The following is a 16,328-nucleotide window of genomic DNA, read 5'->3' on the forward strand; positions in this document are numbered from 1 at the left end:
GGCTTTAGCTAAAGCTGATTTTATCTTTGTTGAGTCAAAATTTGCTAACAAGCTTATGAGATTCCCAGCCACTGACAGATTGCTGTGAAGACAGACACCAATTCCCCGCAACAGCTTTCATAGAAAATGATGATACGAAAACAGTCACGTAAAGAGCCAGAACAGACTTCTCCTGATGGGAAACATTCCTAATTACATCTGGTTTCAGACCTACATGAGGCAGGCTGCTTCCTTTGCCAGAAGCATTTGAGGGCTGTTGTAAATTAAAGCAGAAATCTCCAAAGTTTAAACCACACAATCTACAAAACCATATTTCGTGTACATCAGGCACTTTTCAAAATCAATGACAACCATTTAAAGCAGGCAAGAGATCATTCTAAAACTCACTAGCAACTGCAATGGATTTATTAGTTCAAAAGTACACTGATATGGAAATAACGTTTGATGTGGCATAATATATTCTATAAGTTCCATTTCTGAAGAAATGTATTATTTAAGCTGCAATTTCTACATACAAAAGAACAAAATACGTGATAATAGATGTGGGCCAGCAAACAAATACATATAAATAAATCTGGGTTTTTTTCTAGGACTGGAAATGCTTGTCAGAAGATGCAGTAAATGCTAGGGCAGCAGACCTTAATCCCAGCAAAGAGCAGTCCTTTCTTCAAAGAGCATTTTATGCGTTTAAAAAATAGAGACCTAATTCTGTCTCTTTTAGCTTGTATATCAGAAGGAGAAAATGTTCAGTACCTGGCTCAAGTGCAGCTATAGATGTAGCTCTAGTGACAGAAGTATTAGCGTGGTAGGCAACATGTAGACTGGTTTTTACATAGTGAGTTGACGATTTCCTTACAAACTGACCAGGTTCTGCGTTGTGAAGAGGTCTCTCCAGCCCTGTATAAAAACCAAAAGGTTGTAAGAGGTGAGTCTGACTGTTAAGTGTCAAAGGGTTATGGAGTATAAAATGAAGTATCCCGTCTGGTATCAGACACTGAAAAGGTCTCTGCAGAGATATTTTCAGTCTGTAGGTCTCCATAATCTGTAGGCAGATTGTGGGGATCAGGACCCCATAATCCACAAAGCAAGACCTCCTGCTGATTGTTCTCCCTTATGGATCAGTGGGTTTAGTTGTTAACCAATTTTTAGAAGAAATGCCATACCCACATGATGGGTATACAAGTTTGAGTCCTCTCATCCTGGGGAAGGAATTGAATGGAGGTCTCCCACACTCTGGACACTCTATGGGAAAGGTAGTTAACGTACAATGTTAACTCATCTCTACAGAGAGAATACAACACAGGTATCCTCTCTGCAAGAAGACCAAATGCTCTGACCACACAGCAGACCGACAAACACAACATGCAACACTCCGTCAAACACTTGTATTTCCGTTGTTTGCCTCCAGGCTGCTCCCAGTCAGTGTAAAAAACATCCCTCATCCTCCACCAGAACATTATTTCACCCCCACACAGAGGCAACCTTGCACCACAGCAATCCCTAACCCCCAGCCATACAGGTATTAGCATCTTAACAGATCTCAAACTATTCTAACAGAGGTTAATAATTGCAGGCGGAGAAAAAACTGCTAGGCAGTTAGTGAGACTGGAGATGGACCAGAAACCTGGAGTCAAAGGAGAGTTATGGCCAATACACACACATCCTGAATTGCTCTATGGAAATACCTGCTTTTGAACTAGGGATCCTGCAGCCATGCGACCATGGGTGGCTTCTACCTAAGTGATTTGCTCAAGACCATGTAGGAGGAGTGTGGCAGAGCAAGGACCAGCATGGTAGAGCAGTTAAACTGGGTCCTTCTTGCTTTTGCTCCTGAGCTACTGTCATGTTAATATGCTGCTGCAGCCAAAAAAACCAGACACAACATCAGAGCTACAGGAAATAAACCCTTTTAGCAATGCCTGGCAGCAAGTTAGTGTAAGTCAAAGTTCCTCCTCTTTTCTCACCCTCCCAGCAAACAGGAACAGTGGAAACACCAAACAAGACACATAAGCACTAAAAAGTGAGATTTTGAACGCATCAGTACACTTCTGGTAATCCCAGGTGTTATTAATAGCATCAGGATGGGCATTTATTTTCCCCACGCTGAAACGAGAGTTTAATCCCCTATTGATTGAAGCTGAAGTGCAGGACACGCTGCAATTTACATGATTGATTCGCATTCCTTGAGGGAATCAAGTCATCTGTAAACCAAATTCTTTCTTCCCTTAAGGTCCCTGTTAGATAAATGTCTCTGTAAGCAGAATATCGCCTTTAAATTAAGGGCAAGAGGGCAAACACATTGCTAGCAAAAGCAGGCAGACCTGCAGTGAAGTCCAAGAGGAAAAACTGACCTGATGAACATTTCCTTAAGTTATGGGAAGGTGACTTGGCTTCAAGAAAAACAACTTTTTTAAGACTGAGAAGTTAAATGATTCCATAGAGAAGATACACTTGGCAGCACCCAGAAAATTATATTCACCTATTTATACAGATGAAGAATGCACTTCTTTTCTAAAATAGCAAGTTATTGCAAGAGCCCAATCCGGTGCCCAATTCAAACAGCTGGGATGTGCTCTGTTTTCAGAAGGTGCCCCTACTAAAACTACTAGTCTTCACTCGGGCGTAAAATGAGAAGCTTGAATATCCCGGTCATTTCATGAATGGAAGACTGGAAACATGTTCAGAAACTGCACATAAATCACCTTAGGAGTAAAGCCAGAGGGAGGAGACAGCCCCGGGTGCCTCTGGTGTGTGTGCTTCTGATCGACAGCTCCCTAAGCATTCTCTTTAATGGCTTCACGTCAAAGTTTCTCCAGTCTCTTGACAAACAGAGTCTTTGCTGCTTTCAGCCCAGCAGGGGAACGTGTGATCACTCAGAAGGGTGAAACTCAAAAGGGTTTCTGGTTCATTTGAAATAGCAGCAGCCATGAGTAGGTAATAGAAAACAAAGTTCTTCTCATTGCTGTGAATTTCAATGATGGCAGGAATGATAACATTTCATTTTTCTTCTACATTTGTCGTGCAAAGATGAAGTGCCTTGGGGAGGGAAAGGAAAACACAGCATTCATCATGTATATATTTATTTATATGCTGAATGGCAAGGGTAAGGAGTTGGGGATAGCATACAGGTGAGCTTTCTGACCTACAGCATTCAAAGCCAAGAGCTGAGTAATTCAGTAATCACAGAATCAGCTAGGTTGGAAAAGACCTTTAAGATCGCCAAGTCCAGTTGCTACCCCAGCACTGCCAAGGCCAACACTGAACCGTGTCACTGAGGGCCTCATCTACACGGTGTGTGAACACTCCCAGGGACGGTGACCCCAGCACTGCCCTGGGCAGCCTGTTCCAATGCCTGAGCACCCTCTGGGGAAGGAATTGTTCCTAATATCCAGTCTAAACCTCCCCTGGCGCAGCCTGAGATCATTTCCTCTTGTCCTATTGCTTGTTACTTGGGGTAAGAGACCGACCCCACCTTACTCCATCCTCCTGTCAGGCAGGATCCTCCCTCCGGGCTCCTGTAGGAAGCGATAAGGTCTCCTCTGAGCCTTCCAGACTGAACCCCCCTGGTCCCTCAGCCATTCCCCATCACACTTGTGCTCCAGGACCTGCACCAGCTCTGTTGCCCTTCTCTGGCCCTGCTCCAGCACCTCAATGTCTCTCTTGTAGTGAGGGGCCCAAACGTAAAGTTTGGATCTGGTTCATGCAAAAAATCTCATTTATATTTTCTGATTTAAGTGAAAGTGGGCAACCATTTCCCACCTCAAGAGTAGATGCAGTCTGCCCCAAGGCTGGCCTGTTTCTGTCCTGCTAGCAATATACCACCTCAGACTGATGAAGTGTGCTGTCATGTTATAGAGACACCTCTCTGCAAGCTGCACGTGAAAGTTGTGAGTAAAAGATTTATTACTACAGGGTTTTTTTTCTCCCTTTCCTTTTTATGTATTATTGATGGCTTACGTGAAGAGACTCACGACTTCCCTGTGCACAGTACCTTCCCGAAAGGGGAAGCTCTAAGGAAATCACTATTGGACGACACCTCCATAAAACAAGTCCAATGAACTACTTCTTCATCTTCTCCACAGAGGATGACTTTTACTCATTCACCGTTACAAAGCCCTGTGGTTAAATGTAACTATGGAGAAGGTGATCACTTGTTCTACTCACACCAATGTCATGGCCATTCGGCCAGTGGGAGGAGGTGGGTGAGGCAGCATTTGGGAAACGTGTTTCTGAAGCCGTGCTGAGACCTTGGAATGAGCCTGGATATTCAGTTCGATTCCCTTCTTCCCCAGTAACTTTTCATTTTGATGTGCTCCCATGCAGCCGCATCTCAGCTGGATGTAATAGTGCCAACATTTTGAAAGGAAAATCGCTTTCCGTTTCTCACAGTATTTCATGCATAAAGCATCCCTTACAATCAGAAAATGCAACTGCTCCGCCTGTGTAGAGCAGGGCAGTTATTGAGGCCTCAGGAAATGAGTGGGCTGAGGTCTTCTGTGCATTTCCAGTCTCAAACAGGACGGATTGATGATCCTTACTGCCATGACCAAGGGACCCAGGAATACGCTGGCACGGGGTAGGACTAAGAAAAGAAGGATGATGATTCTTCACTATGAGGGTGCTGAGGCGGTGGCACAGGGTGCCCAGAGAAGCTGTGGCTGCCCCATCCCTGGCAGTGTTCAAGGCCAGGTTGGACACAGGGGCTTGCAGCAACCTGCTCTAGTGGAAGGGGTCCCTGTCCATGGCAGGGGTTGGAATTGGATGAGCTTTAAAGTCCCTTTTAATCCAAACCATGCTATGATATTTCTGGCCACCTTCACACTTAATTTTAAAATTATTTGGAAAACAAAAAGCAACTGGAATCTGTAAATTTAATGCAGTGAAACTGAACTGAGAAAATGAAAAAGCATCAGTTTTTTCCATAGCCCCAGCGTACGTTCATTTCTGCTTGTTTGCCAGTGAGAATCATGCAAAGAAAGATGTATTATCTATGACCAAGAGTAGTTTATTGTGTCTGTTTAAACGGCTGTGAAAGAGCTTTTGGAGGAACATGACGCTCTATTTATGTTGTAGGCAGCACTGCAGTAGCAGAAGACATATTTCTATTCACTCCTTGTGGGAGGTGAAGGTTTTATTTTTCCTTTTAAAGCATGTTTGTACATAACATTGTCGGAAGGTGCCAGACGATGCCATAAACACAAATCCTCTGTTCATTTGTCCATTAAACAGCTTGGGCAGTCCCATATGCCTGAAGGACTGCTCCTTATTGACTCATAGACCTGGGTGGCAGTGGTGGGAGCGCATCACTTGATCTAGTTGAAGATGTTCCTGCTCGTTGCAGGGGTGTTGGACTAAATGACCTTTGAAGTTCCGTTCCAACCCAAGCTATTCCATGATTCCATGATTCTACGATCACCTTCTCCCGCACAGGGAGCCTGTGCTGCTGCTGGACCATGTATCCAGCAGCAGCTGGCCTCTGTGCATCTCACCCTGGGAGATACAGCCACTGTTCTTCTGTTAACACAGATACCTATATCACATTCAACCCCAGTCGGATTTACCACAGCCTCTCCTTAAACCTGCATGAAGTTTATCCTTGCTGTATTCAGAGCCCAGTAAAACAAGTGCTCAGATCGGCTGTCGACTATGAACTTCTTAACAAAATATCACATCCAGGGATTGACTGCGATCTCCGGTAGTGCTTCCCTTTGTGTTTTCTCACCTTTATTATGCTGAGAATGGGCTCAGCTGCCTTTCTGCAGCCGTACAGTGCAGTGGTTCGGATGAGATGGAATATGTGAGCTATTGTGTAAGCTGAGGATTAGAGCAGGCCAGGGACAAACAAATGCTTGTCAGAAAACACACACAGAGCGTTTCCTTCAACCCAACAGAGCACGAAACCCTTCACATCCCAGAAGGGTCCCTGCAGTGTCCTACAAACCACCCTTGTGGAAAAGATGACCAAGAACGTCCACATCCTTGTGCTTTGCTGGCAGCGCAGTTACGAATCAGCTCCAGCATTACAAGTGCACCTCAGATGCAAAGGAGGTGAAAAAAAGGGGCTAATTTTAAGCCATCAAGAATGTTTTCAGGCTGTCAAACCTGCCTTTGTGGGGGGCAAAGAGAAGGAAGCGACCTAAGAGCACTTGGGACAGAATCAAAGGCTAGCAAGAGCACATCTGGTACCAAGTGCGATGTTATAAATCCTCAATTCCCTTAAAACCAGTAATGTCAATCATTTCAACTTTGTTATTTACTGCCTGCTTACTCAGCTGCCTTTCAGTTTGAGCACTTGAGGAGAAATTTCTCTGGACAGCAGACCAGGAGCGATCAGACTTTAAAATCCAATTCATGTCTTTAACACCAGTATCTCCTATATTCTGTAACGAGACAAATGGGTATTCCATTAAAATCTAACACAGACCCAATCTCCCAGGTTTGCACAAGGTGGCAATTCAGGAAAAGAAATGAAGTAAAATAGAATTTATATTATTGGATCGGGCTGGCGAGGAGAGAAACTTGAACATTCGCATTCAGAGTTTCATATAGAGGGGTTTTTAAAGGGAGAAAGAGATCCAAAACATTTAGCAGGGATAAAACTGTGCAGAAACTGTTCAGAACTCAGGCTGTGTCGCTCCAACCCCGCTCCCTTATTCAATGGAAATAGAAGCAACCAATGCAGAATGCTCCATCTTCTGATTAAAAAGAGAAAAGAGGAGGGGAGGGAATGGTTATCTCTGTGCTTGCAGGACTGGCATCTTTATTTTCTTCTTGATTTGGTACCTCACTTTTACAACTGTTCATTAATATTTCATGCTGCTTCTAAATGTCAGGGCAGCCACTGCTCCTTTGTCAGGCTTCACAATGGCTGAGTGACAACAGTGGCTTTGACTCCAGGCTACTATCGGTGACTATCTGCCTGGAGAGACACACTGCTGCCCTTCCTTTGTCACTCAGTCCCTGACACAGCGGTGACAAATGCTGACATGCCCTGTCATTGCCTTCACCCTCCGATAACAGAGATCTGACACTTTCCACTGCGCGGTCTGCACTCTTGTCCCCCTAAAGAAGCTGGATGTTAATGATGCTTGGTGACGTGCAGGGCTGCTTCTGCCGGATGCTTTTGCTCCAGTTACGTATTCAGATTGAGCATGCTTCAGAAAGCACAGACTTTAAATGGTGTTCTGGGGCCAGCATCCAGCTTCAAGCTTGTGTGATAATGGTGTCTCCAGGGGGTTGAGGAGGAAAAAGTGCTCTCTTTTTTAGCAAAAGTGATAGGAGACAGTGCCAGATTTTAGGACAGATCATAAAAGTCCATAGATGGGAAGAAGTCTGTTTGCCATCAGTGCCAAGGTGCTCTGAGGCCTGAGCTGGCAAGGCGCAGTGTAATCCCAAAGCCAGTGCAGGGTGGTGCATGCCAGATGTCCCATGTACCTTCCTTCTGTGCTGCAGCATCACAAACCACATTGCAGAAGTTCATAAAGGAAATGATCCTTCTCCCTTTCTCGGGTGTTTGGGAGGATTTGTTTCTGACAGGCAGCACAAAGCGCTCTGGGGCTCCCTCTGACCCTGACAGCAACTTGCAGCTCCCTTTCCTCCCTGCTTGCAATAGGGTGCACATGTTTGATGCATTCAGATAAAACTACTCTATTCACCTGATGCACAGTATCCATTACAGAGTATCCAAGCATCTATTGGGGTTGCTGATTACAGAAAAGGGCTGAGAGCCTTAATGAGTTTCCTCATTTCCAGCACTTTGATCATCCCAGATAAATGGATGCAGGTAAGTGCAAAATGAGGATTAAGTCATCATAGGCAGAGATGGCAATACCAGCCTACTGAACCCGCCATGCCCTCGTGCATGCAGTGCCTTCATAGGGCATATCCAGCATTCAACCAACACACCCTCAGCAAACGTTTGCTCCACGTTGCTGTTATAAACAGAGGCGACAAGATGTAACAAGGGCATTCTTTCTCCTACTGAGTCATTGAACACGGCTTCCTTTATCCTTAGCTACAGCAGCGCTGTTACCAATTACAGTCACTAAAGAAGTGCTGGCACTTGTTAGAACAGAGCGCTCTCCAAACCCCACTGAGAAAAGATCTCCTTTCTTTCATTGCAGTTTGGATCAGGCTCACGGACCTGATGGTTTAGAAAGCAGGCTTTATTCCCTCCATTCCTTTGTTACTTCTTCATCTCCTGTTTGTGACTAGAAACCCTTTCTTCCCATCTATACACCAGTGACAGCAGGTTGGGGCTGCATTATCCACATCATTTCCATAAAACCACAAATGTTAATTAAAAAGCTGCACAGCGGGGCTGGAACTATTAGAAACTAGAAAGGGAACAAGAATGAGGCAGAATAGCAAACAGCGGCAGACTTTTGATGCCCTTTGCACATGATGCTTTTCCCCATTAGAATACTTCCATGGCTGTTCCATGTGCTTATCACAGCTCAATTCATCTGGCGCACGGATCTTACTGAAAGGTAATAAGCAGCTCCCAGTTAGAGAGTCTATTAACATGTAATCTTTGACATTTTTGAGTCATGGGTGGCTGCCAGACGGGTTTCTCCCTTTTACTCACTGAAATCAATTGTTTGAGGGTTCGAAGATTTTACTTCAGGTTGAATTTTGCTCTATTCCTCTCGAATGCGCTGTCTCCCAGTCCCGTGGTGGGAAGGGGCACTGAGTTCAGTGTCTGAAATTACCAACAGAACTCTCCTTGAGCTCAGGGGGTAACAAACTGATCCAATGGTGACTGTGTTCACAGATCAAAATTTCCTTCTCTTTCCATTTTCCTTTCCCCTTTCCACTCCTTTGCTTTCTCCTTCCCCTTTCCTTTCCTTTCCTTTCCTTTCTTTCCTTTCCTTTTTTTCATTTTCCCTTTCCTTTTTTCTTCTCCTTTCCTTTCCCTTTCCCTTCCCCTTTCCTTTCCTTCCCTTCCCTTTCCCTTCCCTTTTCGTTTCCTTTCCCATTCCTTTCCTTTCCCTTTCTCTTTTCCTTTCCATTTTCCTCTCATTTCCTTTTTCCTGTCTCCTTTCTTTTTCCCTTTCCTTTCCTTTCCTCTTACCTTTCCTTTCCCTTTCCCTTTCCTTTCCTCTTTCCTTTCCTTTCCCTTTCCTTTCCTCTTTCCTTTCCTTTCCCTTTCCTTTCCTTTTTTCTCTTTTTTTTCCCTTTCTCTTTTCCTTTCCATTTTTCTTTCCTCATTTCCTTTTTCCTTTCCTGTCTCCTTTCCTTTCTTTTTCCCTTCCCTTTTCTTTTTTCCCATCCCTTCCCTTCCCACTTTCCTTTCCTCATGTCCATTTGGGGACAAATCTTCACTTCCATACCCAAGGCTCCGAGCAGTAAACAGGCAGCATCCAGATGACTGCAGCACCTGCTGACATTACCCTCTGTTAAGGGTTTTCTCTCTTGATACACAAACAGCTCAGCTGCTCCTGCAGCAAGCACTGAACCCGATGCACAAAGGGAACATGATCTGAGCTTACCCTGTATTATCGGAATGCAAATCAGGAGAAGTTCAGCAGCTGCTTCACAAGGCAAAAGCCATGGGGAGTGTGTGACAGGCTGGGCACCTCAGGGTTATCCTCTCTACATCCTTCCCAAGTTGCCAAGACACCAGGTCCTTGATTTGCAGCCCAAGCAGCTTTGGCAGAGTAAGTTGCAGGTAAGGAACCTTAATGGTACTGCAAGTACCTCAGCATTCACCTTCCAGACTGGTTGGACAGGGACTGTAATTTCTCAGGTAACTGGAACCCAACTGAGATTTCAACTGCTACAGAACTGTTTAATAATGTTAAGTAAATGTCATTGCTCTGTAATTTCATTATGTATAATAAAATGGTGTCTGCTAGTTAATAAAATACACATATCTAAATACAGCCAATGCAGTAAGCTCCATCTTGCTCACCTTTCCGCATTACAGTTGGATCCCCACCAGTCTCAACATAGGGATCTCATGTCAGCTCAACCGGTTGTAATTATCTGTCCTTGAAATATTATCAAGAAAGCAAGATTATATGAAAGAATTACACACACACACAAAAAGAACATGCTTAGTAATGTAAGAAAATACATAAGTAGGCTAATGTCTGAATCATTCATGAAGGCTGAAAAGCTGTAAAATTGCCCTGTCTTATGGAGCTGTGCATGTTCTACATCTTGTTTAGCTTGTTCAGAATGACTGCAATAAACTGCCAGCTGTACCCAGAAGAAAGGCTACCAGAATGTTGTAATAACTTTGGTTACCATGGGCCACTTGCTAGAAACAGCCACAGCTCTGCAAGTCATTTGATTCACCTGAATGTCATGTAAATATATGGGTGTTTGACACCAAGTGATGTCTTTTTGGTGTTTTCTCTCAACACTGCTGAAAACCAGGCAAGATAACAGCAACATTCAGGAAAGAGCGATTACCATCATTGTATTAATGGTGGCCACAGAAGAAAGGCTCAGGCTCAGTGAGCTCTGAATTGAAAATGAATTTTGCAAAAGAGGTAAGGACTAAATGGGAGAATCTGAAGCCCAGACCCATAAGGAAGTGATTTACTGCAATTTTCTGCGGACTATATAATCCTAAAGCAGAAGGATTCAAGCCTTTTAACAGAGAGCTCTACCACATTAATATCTTTGCTGCATCACCACCACGAAGTGCCTGTACCCACTGTAATGCGCTGCCCCCCAGTCAGATGAAATGGCTCACACCTCAGGTTCAGTAGATGGCCAATTAAATCAAGCTGATAAAGCAGACAAATGCAGCCAAAGGAAAATTAAGCTGCACAGAAGATACCATTGCCAAGGCAGAAATGAAACACATGGAGCAGATGCAGAGAAGCCGCTGCAATCCCAGAGAGCACAGCGCTGGCCACGGCAGGGAAACACAACCAGAAATCAATGGCAATGTGTTCTACACGCTGAACAAGAAGCCATGCCATGGAATGCATGACCCAAACGCTGTGTTTGCTGGAAGTAAAAATGAGAGAGAGACAGATGTTGTTCAAAGGGCAATCCAGCAGGTAAGTTTACCATCGTTTATGGAGAGTAATCAATGTAAAAGGGTTCCCAATGAGAGAAGGAGTTAATTATAGTCAGCGTTGCTGGTGTATGTGCAGGAAGGTCACCATGGGGCTGGAGCAGGAGGTGAACAGACTGAAGTTTCTATTACACAGTGCTAGATGGAAATGCAGAATAATTACTTTTGCAAGCTTGCAAAGGATTAAAGTGATTTAAAGGGGATGAATCTAGCTGGAGCCCACTGCATCAGCTGCGTGACAGTAATTAATATGCAGATTACTTTGTATTAAGGCAACATTCTCCTTTCAAACTTTCAGTGACATTTCAGTGGCACCTCAGGCCTTAGAATAGCTAGATATAGTGTGGAAGATGTCTTCCAAGTTCCTAATGTACCGATGAATTAATTTTCCAGACTTCTTCTTAATGCCAAACAACTTAATTTGTGATTTAAAGTTTGGGTTTTAAAATGCAAATTCAAAATGTATTTAGGAAAACAATGTTCAAATGACTTATAAATATGCGTAGATATATATACTATAGGTATACATAGATATAGGGATATATACACACATACATAGGGATATATGTATATAGCTATAGCGCATATATCTAGAATAGATAGATTAGATAGATTGATAGATAGATAGGTAAGATAGTGATAGATGTACTTGCTTTGGCTTGTATTTGTGCTTTGCAGCTATGTAAAGGCCCCAGAGAGCATTAGACATGTTTAAATGCTCAAGCTAATTATTCCCACATATTCATACTGCAGTAGCACTCACAAGCCCATTACGCACGAAGGTCCAACTGCTTTATTCATTCTATCAATCAGACCTGAAACTGCATGGACAGAGCTGGGTGGTTTTAACAGGCTCTATTCGCAGTTCCAGACAAGGCAAGGTGATGACTCAGGTCCGAGATTCACCTGGGGAACACAATGAGGAGCAGCTGGAGACTGAGCAGGAGGCATGGCTGCAGACAAAGCTGCAGGGAAGGCCTGAGGTCCATCCAGGAGACTGGAGCAGAGGCAGGACTGGAGACAAGCTACCTACAACCGTGGTCCAAGGTCCTTTTAGGAAACAAGGCCAGGCAGGTCTCTAAAATATCCACAGCATTTCCAGTGTTGATCCCAGCTCCCAAAATACTTGTGCTGTCTCTCAGTTGTCTGTTGTACTTACTTATGAATGCTTAATAAGCATATGGGTAAACCAGTCATGATGTAGACAAGTGCTCAACACCCATGCGAAGAAAGGAGAAACAAAGACTGGAGCCCAGGTTTTGTTACCTACTGCTTGATTTTCAAATCATTCATGATATCCAACACTCCAAAGCACTCCTCACCTCTCACACCCAGGACTTCTACATCCATGCAGTCTTCAAGATCATCATCCCATCAGTTTCCTTTTTAAGATTACTAAATTTTCACTTTCTTAGTATAAGAATAATTAATTAATAAGAATTAATAAGAATTAATAAGAATATAACCTTCTTCACCTTCTTAAATAAGAATTGCATCCTTATTCAAGGTGTAGGTACCCATCACTAACTAAAGATGCTGCTTTACCCTCTACTATTTTTATCTTGCAAATGACAAAGAAGGATGGCGAGAAGGACTCAGGCTTGCGACGCTACTTGCAGTCAGCAGACAACCCTATTATAGACAGCTTTCTAAGTTTTCTGTAACAATGTAAGCAAGAGTTACATCTAGGGAGAAATGCTTTACTATTAGTCGTTCATTTCTGCTAGGAAAATATGCACGCCATTACTACCCAGCTCCAACCTCGATTCACTGATGCTCACTTAGTGGTGATGAGCCTCAAGATCACTGGCACTGGAGAATTCGTTCTGGGTTTTGTGCGCTGATGCTTCATAATCTCTACATATGCGTAGCTAATTTTGGGTTTAGCCACATTAGCTGTTGCTCTCAATCTCTAAAACCTCCTGAGAAGTGGTGTAATTCCACTGGTTCCCATTTTCATGATACATGCTCCCAACACATACAATTACTGCAAGCGTAACTGGCAGCCTCACATAGGTTCCATTATTACTTTCTAAATCAGGTATTCAACTACTCCTTCTAAATCATTGGGAGGGTGATTTACACACAAATTCATACACCCTTGTGGTGTCAGCCCCAGTGAAATGCTTTGGGTTCACGTTAAATCACACATCATCCACACCTTGGTGCCTTGTGTTTGAGAAGCTGAATCTATCTCAGAGAAGGTAAACTCCTTTAATACACAGAATCCTTTGAACAAGCACTAAGGAAGTCTATACCCTGTTTTTAATACCCAAGCTCATGCAGCTTTCAGTTCCCCAAAGGTATTTTCACTTCTAATGGCAGTAGCAAAATGAATGCTATCAAGGCTAATCAAAAAGGGGCACCATTTCCAAAACAAACTGTAAAAGCATTGACTGCCTCTGCATTCCACTGTAATGGTTTGTCCTTTATTTCATTGCTAGCTCATAAAGAATATTAGGGATGAGGCAACTTCTGTGCTCTCATTCCCATGTATCTTAGGTGTTCCTGTAAAGTACACTTGCAGTGTATTTCATTAGGGTGCATGACACAAAATGATCCCTTATTTTCCAGACGATAACATTCCTCGAATTGAAGAAAACCACACAACAAAGCTTGCTCTATAAATTCCCATTAATAGCTTGATTTCATTCCAAAACACTGAAGACCTTTTGATCCCTTTTAATTTACTGAGGCTGATAAAGTTATTTCCAGCTTTCCAGAAAAATTTATAGCATTCCCAAAGCCAGGCAGAGCTCTGTGCAATGCAGGGACTGTAATTCCCCTCTTCATCCACCTTCAACAAACAAGACTGTAAAAATATTTTTATGGAGAATAAAAAGGTCATTTATGGCACTGTCAGAGACGTTTATGTTGTGCTTCTGTATTTTACTGGCAGCTACTCCTCACTTCAAGCCTTATGCTGGACTTTTCAATGAGGAATAAGTGACATAAAAATAACAAAATTATTTTGCTATTCTTTAGTTTGTCAAAGTGACAATTTTGCTCTTATTTCACATCCCGTTAAAGCCCATCCCATCAATTTCTTCCAAGTAAGCTCTGACAAGCATCCTTGTTCGGTGTGGCTCTGAATGTGAAAAAGGTCTTATGTCACTTTGTTCTCCTCTGCCATTATTAAATGCTCAGAAATCTGATGTGTAAGAGAAACCTTTGAGGTCAGCTGCCCTGTTCTTCCCACCAGGCTCATTACTAATGTCTGGCTGTGTTTTGCTCAATGACACGAGCAACGCACAAAGAGGAGCTTCTGCTATCTGAGGTCCTACCTTCCAAGTTAACAGTTCTCCCCAACAGGATGTTAATCCTGATATTTGTCCTAGAGTTTCTTTTCCTTGACAACACTCTCATCATCCCATGTGTTTGTATCACACTAAAGCCTGCCCATTCTGCTCTGGTGAAATCCTTATATTGCTGATGAGGGTACACATGGGCACTTGGTATCAATCACCTGCTCAACTGATGTGAGCACTTCAGGGATGATGATCCTACCACTGCCCTGGGCAGCCTGTTCGATATCTGATCACCATCTCGGTGAATAAATAATTCCTAATATCCAGTCTAAACCTCCCCTGGTGCAGCTTGAGGCGTTTCCTCTTGTCCTATCAATTGTTACTTGGGAGAAGAGACCAGACACCTCTTGGCTCCATCCTCCTTTCAACCTCCTTTCCTTCATCCAAAGGGTTTACACATTAATGTAAGATTTATTAGGCACATTAAACTTCATTTAAAAAGCAGCCAGAGGAAAACAGCTGCATCAAAACAAGCAAGCAACTCTTGAACTCTTCAGCTGAAGAGTAGGAATACACTAATTAGATTGAGTCAGTTGTTATCCAGATGATGCTGCAGCTAAAGTAGTCTATTTCATAGAATCATAGAATAGTTAGGGTTACGATCATCCAGTTCCAGCCACCCTGCCATGGGCAGGGACACCTCACACTAAACCATCCCACACAAGGCTCTATCCAACCTGGCCTGGAACACCGCCAGGGATGGAGCATTAACAACCTCCCTGGGCAACCCATTCCACTGCCTCACTACCCTCACAGTGAAGAACTTCCTCCTTATATCCAATCTCAACTTCCCCTGTTTGAGTTTTAACCTGTTACCCCTTGTCCTGTCACTACAGTCCCTGATGAAGAGTCCCTCCCCAGCATCCTTACAGAACCCCTTCAGATACTGGAAGGCTGCTATGACGTCTCCATGCAGCCTTCTCTTCTCCAGGCTGAATCTCCAGTAATCCAGTAACTGATCCCAGCAATCTCCAGTTCTGTACAAAGCAGAATTCAATTCCAAGGCTTCAAATCCAAGGGATTATGTTTACATATAAACAGAGCATTTTTATCCATTAGAATTTAGCAAGAGAGAAATGTGATGGTTTCGTTTCTTTGCCTCAACTGTCTTCAAGATTAATGGGGGAAACGCAACAGACTTCAGCAGAATATTTTGTTAGGAAAACAGAACAAGGGCTCCATAATGTGCAGTCCTTTGAAACGTGAGGCACTGCTTTTAATCCCTTCAAGTCTAATACCAGCAAGTTGAGAACAGGAGCATGTGAACCTAACAAATTACTGGTACCTTTTGGAATTATAACTGAGATTAACATAATACTGCATATTTATGTCATAATATCAAGCTTAACACTCTCAGGATGTGCCAAAATACACCCCTGTGACTGAGTGAACATGAAAGTCTTCCAAGATGAAAAGTCGTCCTCATTTCAAGGAAGAAATAAAGACAAATGCAGTATTGCTGCTATTGATGGAAACAATGTTCGCTAATGATGGGAAAGCTGGAAATGCAAACTGAGAAGCTGTCAAGCCATGTGCAGTATAACTCAGTAACTTCAGTGTCATCATATTACAAATGGGAAAAGAACATTGCAGTTTATCACATTATGAGCAAGGACTGTATTATTAGCATTACCTAAAGAAACCACGTTGTTGCTAATGATGCAGTCTGCAAATGAGCTCATGTCTTTCCCTGTTGAAACCTTGACATCCAGCCCAAACATCCCTTCAAAAAGCAGAAACTGTAATCTGGTAATTAACTGCAATTAAGAAAACCCCACAGTACAAACCACAAAACAAGCTGTAACAATCCATTTACTCCGATTTGGTTACACCATCTGTTTCACTCAGCTCTATGTGCACTCTGATAAGTCACCATTATTTTCAAGCAAAAGAAGTAAAAAACAAAATTCAATGTTCTTTTCAATTCCAGTTGCAGAGTCCTCAGTTGAACCTCACTGTTCTTACATAAACACAACTCCACATTT

At 43.1% G+C, this 16,328-nt stretch overlaps 1 long non-coding RNA gene across 1 annotated transcript in view; it reads right to left on the minus strand.

The window, feature by feature from the left end:
- Positions 1-945, minus strand: part of LOC136009448 (uncharacterized) — a 33,876-nt gene extending 32,931 nt beyond the window's left edge. Inside the window, exon 1 of the long non-coding RNA XR_010610569.1 lies at positions 754-945. This is a non-coding gene — a long non-coding RNA (uncharacterized LOC136009448). The remainder of the gene's footprint in view (positions 1-753) is intronic.
- Positions 946-16,328: the final 15,383 nt, after the last annotated feature.

Source organism: Lathamus discolor, chromosome 2 (genome assembly GCF_037157495.1).
Source record: "Lathamus discolor isolate bLatDis1 chromosome 2, bLatDis1.hap1, whole genome shotgun sequence".
Lineage (NCBI taxonomy): Eukaryota > Metazoa > Chordata > Aves > Psittaciformes > Psittacidae > Lathamus > Lathamus discolor.